Source organism: Triticum aestivum, chromosome 5D, assembly GCF_018294505.1.
Source record: "Triticum aestivum cultivar Chinese Spring chromosome 5D, IWGSC CS RefSeq v2.1, whole genome shotgun sequence".
Classification (NCBI taxonomy): domain Eukaryota; kingdom Viridiplantae; phylum Streptophyta; class Magnoliopsida; order Poales; family Poaceae; genus Triticum; species Triticum aestivum.
Window position 1 is genome coordinate 90,681,393 of NC_057808.1, and position 5,698 is coordinate 90,687,090.

Genomic DNA, 5,698 nt, shown 5'->3' on the forward strand with positions numbered 1-5,698 from the left:
CCGAAGCAGCTGAATAGTGGACAATATCATGTGCTCACCACTAGCTTGTGCAAACGAGACCAAAAGCTTCATAAAGGGGTTGTGAACGCTGTTGAGCCGGCGGTTCCCCATTATTTAAGGTGGTCAGAGCAGCCTATTGTGTGGAGCAGGGAAGATCACCCTCCCCGGGTTGACAATCTGGGTCAGTTAGCCTTGGTGGTAGCACCTTAGGTTGGTGGATATAAATTCACTAAAGTACTCATGGACGGAGGTAGCAGCATCAACATCCTCTATTATGAGAACTTTCGTCGTATGGGGTTGACTGACAAAAATCTAAGGACATCCAACACCGTTTTCCATGGAGTGGTGCCTGGTAAGTCGGCATAGCCGGTTGGTAAAATTGAGCTGGAGGTAGCTTTCGGAGATGAGCATGATTCTAGGGCTGAGAAATTAACCTTTGAAGTGGTCAAGATCAAGAGCCCGTATCACACTCTGTTTGGACGACCGGCTTATGCCAAGTTCATGGCGCGGCCGTGTTATGTTTACTTACAGCTCAAGATGCCGGGTCACGAGGGCACTATTACAGTACATGGGAGTCGCAAGATAGCCCTGGAATGTGAGGAGGGTGATGCTGCTTATGCTGAATCTGTTTGTGCAGCAGAGGAGTTGAAGTTTTATAAAGACAATGTTGACCCGGCGGATATGACATCTCTAAAGAAACCAACCACAAAGCATGACCCGGTGATGAAATTTAAGTCGATTGATGACACCAAGCTTGTTGATTTTGTTCCAGGTGACTCATCTAAGCAATTCAGTGTCAGTGCCAATCTGGATCCCAAATAGGAAAGCGCGCTCATCGAGTTCATCCGTGAGAACCGGGACATCTTTGCATGGAAACCTTCTGACATGCCGGGTGTACCGAGAGAACTCGCTGAGCACACTCTTAATATTGATCCAAAGTTTAAGCCGGTCAGGCAGTTTCTTCGGCGGTTTAACAAGGAGAGACGGAAAGCTATCGGTGAGGAGGTGGCCCGGCTCTTAGCGGCCGGGTTTATTGTTGAAGTTTTTCACCCGGAGTGGTTGGCTAACCCGGTGCTTGTACTTAAAAAGAACGTTACCTGGCGGATGTGTGTGGATTACACAGACTTAAATAAGGCTTGTCCGGCTGATCCATTTGCTCTTCCCCGTATTGATCAAATTATTGATGCTACCGCGGGTTGTGAGCGTTTGAGCTTCTTGGATGCTTACTCTGGTTATCATCAGATCAAAATGGCAGTTAAGGACCAGGAGAAAACGGCCTTCATTACTTCGTTTGGAGCCTTTTGTTATGTATCTATGCCATTTGGGCTCAAGAGTGCCCAGGCGACTTATCAGCGATGTGTACAGAACTGTCTCCACAATCAGACTGGGCGCAATGTTCATGCTTATGTGGATGATATTGTGGTGAAATCCAAAGAGAAGGAGACCTTGATAGATGATTTGAAGGAAACCTTTGATAATCTCCGGGTATACAAAATGATGCTTAACCCGGCCAAATGTGTGTTTGGCATGCCAGCAGGCAAGCTTTTGGGTTTTCTGGTCTCTAACAGAGGCATTGAAGCTAACCCGGAGAAGATCAAGGCAATCACTTCTTTGGCTAAGCCGGTGTCCGTCAATGATGTTCAGCGACTGGCGGGTCGTATCGCTGCTTTAAGCCGGTTCATAAGCCGGTTAGGTGAGAAGGCCATACCGCTGTATCAGATGATGAAGAAAACAGAAAATTTTGTCTGGAGTGATGCTGCTAACGCTGCCTTTGAAGATTTAAAGAGATAGTCATCTGAGCCACCGATCCTTGAGGCTCCCGTTGATAAGGAGCCATTATTGTTGTATGTGGCTGCTAACTCATGTGCTGTCAGTGTTGCAATTGTGGTGGAGCGCAAGGACGCTGGCAAGGAGCATCCAGTTCAACGGCCGGTTTACTACATCAGTGAGGTGCTTATTGAGTCCAAGCAAAGATATCCGCATTGGCAGAAACTCGTTTATGGGGTGTTCATGGCGAGCCGGAAGCTTAAGCAATACTTCCAGGGTCACCCTATCACTGTGGTAAGTTCTGCTCCTTTGGGAGATATCATTCAGAATAGAGAGGCTATAGGACGAGTCGCCAAGTGGGCCATTGAGCTTGGGCCTCATGGCTTGAAGTATGTGCCACGCACTGCTATTAAGTCTCAAGCACTGGTGGATTTCATCAATGATTGGACAGAACTACAGATGCCTGAGGAAAAGCCGGAAAACACATATTGGACTATTCACTTTGATGGATCCAGGCAATTGGAGGGCTCGGGGGCTGGAGTTGTTTTAGCTTCCCCTCGAGGTGACAAATTTTGTTATGCGCTCCGGTTGATGTTTCCCTGTACTAACAATGCAGCTGAGTATGAGGCCTTGCTCCATGGTCTTCGGATGGCTAAGGAGATGAACTTAAACCGGGTAAGATGATTGGGTGACTCAAATTTGGTGGCTCAACAGGTGTCAGGCAAGTGGGATTCTAAGGATCCTCTCATGGAGGCTTATCACCGTGAAGTTGATGATGTAGCTGGGCACTTCAAGGGTTATCAAGTGGAGCACATCGATCGAAGGAAGAATGAGGCGGATGATGCTTTAAGCCGGCTGGGATCTCAACGTAAGCCGATGCCACCTAACACCTTTTTGGATGTTTTGCATAACCCTTCTGTCAAGTTGCCCACAAAGGAAGACTTAGCTGTTCCAGATCCAGAAGCACAGTTGGTGGCGGCTCTTCACGTCATCCCAGATTGGATAGTGCCATATTTGGCTTACATGACCCGAGGTGAGTTGCCTGAGGATGAGACCCTGGCTAGACAAATCGTCCAGCGGTCTAAGTCCATGACAATTGTTCATGGTGAGTTGCATCATCGCAGTGTTACTGGGGCGTTTCAACGTTGTGTGTCGCCTGAGGAAGGTCAGGAAATACTTCGTGAGATCCATGAAGGGGATTGTGGTCATCACGCCGGCTCAAAATCTCTTGTGGCCAAAGCTTTCCGTCATGGTTTTTATTGGCTGGCGGCTCATGCTGATGCAGAGGATCTGGTCAGTAAATGTGATGGTTGTCAAAAATTCTCACGACGAGCTCATGTGCCGGCTCAAGAATTAAGGATGATTCCAATCACTTGGCCGTTTGCAGTCTGGGGGCTTGATATGGTTGGGCCTTTCAAAAGGTCCAAGGATAAAAAGACACACCTCCTGGTGGCGGTTGATAAATTCAAAAAGTGGGTTGAGGCAGAGCCGGTCAGTAAGTGTGATGCAGCCACGGCGGTTCAGTTCATGAAAAAGGTGATCTTTCGTTTTGTTTTTCCACACAGCATCATAACTGACAATGGCACTCCTGGATTACTTTGGTACCTTCCTGCTAGACTTATAGCAAGGCATACATCAGGTCTGGTACACAGCATTGCATACATGATAGAGCCTATGGCTGAAGCATAGGGGACATCTTTCATCTTCTCTCTATCTTCTGCAGTGGTCGGGCATTGAGTCTTACTCAACTTCACACCTTGCAACACAGGCAAGAATCTTTTCTTTGCTTGATCCATTTTGAACTTCTTCAAAACTTTGTCAAGGTATGTGCTTTGTGAAAGTCCAATTAAGCGTCTTGATCTATCTCTATAGATCTTGATGCCCAATATATACGCAGCTTCACCGAGGTCTTTCATTGAAAAACTCTTATTCAAGTATCCCTTTATGCTATCCAGAAATTCTATATCATTTCCAATCAGTAATATAAAATATCAGAAATGCTACAGAGCTCCCACTCACTTTCTTGTAAATACAGGCTTCTCCAAAAGTCTGTATAAAACCAAATGCTTTGATCACACTATTAAAGCGTTTATTCCAACTCCGAGAGGCTTGCACCAGTCCATAAATGGATCGCTGGAGCTTGCACACTTTGTTAGCTCCCTTTGGATCGACAAAACCTTCTGGTTGCATCATATACAACTCTTCTTCCAGAAATCCATTCAGGAATGCAGTTTTGACCTCCATTTGCCAAATTTCATAATCATAAAATGCGGCAATTGCTAACATGATTCGGACAGACTTAAGCATCGCTACGGGTGAGAAGGTCTCATCGTAGTCAATCCCTTGAACTTGTCGAAAACCTTTCGCAACAAGTCGAGCTTTATAGACAGTAACATTACCATCAGCGTCAGTCTTCTTCTTGAAGATCCATTTATTTTCAATGGCTTGCCGATCATTGGGCAAGTCAACCGAAGTCCATACTTTGTTCTCATACATGGATCCCATCTCAGATTTCATGGCCTCAAGCCATTTTGCAGAATCTGGGCGCACCATCGCTTCTTCATAGTTCGTAGGTTCGTCATGGTCTAGTAACATAACTTCCAGAACAGGATTACCGTACCACTCTGGTGCGGATCTTACTCTGGTTGATCTACAAGGTTCAGTAATAACTTGATCTGAAGTTTCATGATCATCATCATTAAATTCCTCACTAATTGGTGTAGGTGTCTCAGAAACTGGTTTCTGTTGATGAACTACTTTCCAATAAGGGAGCAGGTACAGTTACCTCCTCAAGTTCTACTTTCCTCCCACTCACTTCTTTCGAGAGAAACTCCTTCTCTAGAAAATTTCCGAATTTAGCAACAAAAGTTTTGCCTTCGGATCTGTGATAGAAGGTATACCCAACAGTCTCCTTTGGGTATCCTATGAAGACACATTTCTCCGATTTGGGTTCGAGCTTATCAGGTTGAAGTTTCTTCACATAAGCATCGCAGCCCCAAACTTTAAGAAACGACAACTTTGGTTTCTTGCCAAACCACAGTTCATAAGGCGTCGTCTCAACGGATTTTGATGGTGCCCTATTTAACGTGAATGCAGCCGTCTCTAAAGCATAACCCCAAAACGATAGCGGTAAATCAGTAAGAGACATCATAGATCGCACCATATCTAGTAAAGTGCGATTACGATGTTCGGACACACCATTACGCTGTGGTGTTCCGGGTGGCGTGAGTTGCGAAACTATTCCGCATTGTTTCAAATGTAGACCAAACTCGTAACTCAAATATTCTCCTCCACGATCTGATCGTAGAAACTTTATTTTCTTGTTACGATGATTTTCAACTTCACTCTGAAATTCTTTGAACTTTTCAAATGTTTCAGACTTATGTTTCATTAAGTAGATATACCCATATCTGCTTAAATCATCTGTGAAGGTGAGAAAATAACAATATCCGCCACGAGCCTCAACATTCATCGGACCACATACATCTGTATGTATGATTTCCAACAAATCTGTTGCTCTCTCCATAGTTCCGGAGAACGGTGTTTTAGTCATCTTGCCCATGATGCACGGTTCGCAAGTACCAAGTGATTCATAATCAAGTGGTTCCAAAAGTCCATCAGTATGGAGTTTCTTCATGCGCTTTACACCGATATGACCTAAACGGCAGTGCCACAAATAAGTTGCACTATCATTATCAACTCTGCATCTTTTGGTTTCAATATTATGAATATGTGTGTCACTACTATCGAGATTCAACAAAAATAGACCACTCTTCAAGGGTGCATGACCATAAAAGATACTACTCATATAAATAGAACAACCATTATTCTCTGATTTAAATGAATAACCGTCTCGCATCAAACAAGATCCAGATATAATGTTCATGCTCAACGCTGGCACCAAATAACAATTATTTAGGTCTAAAACTAA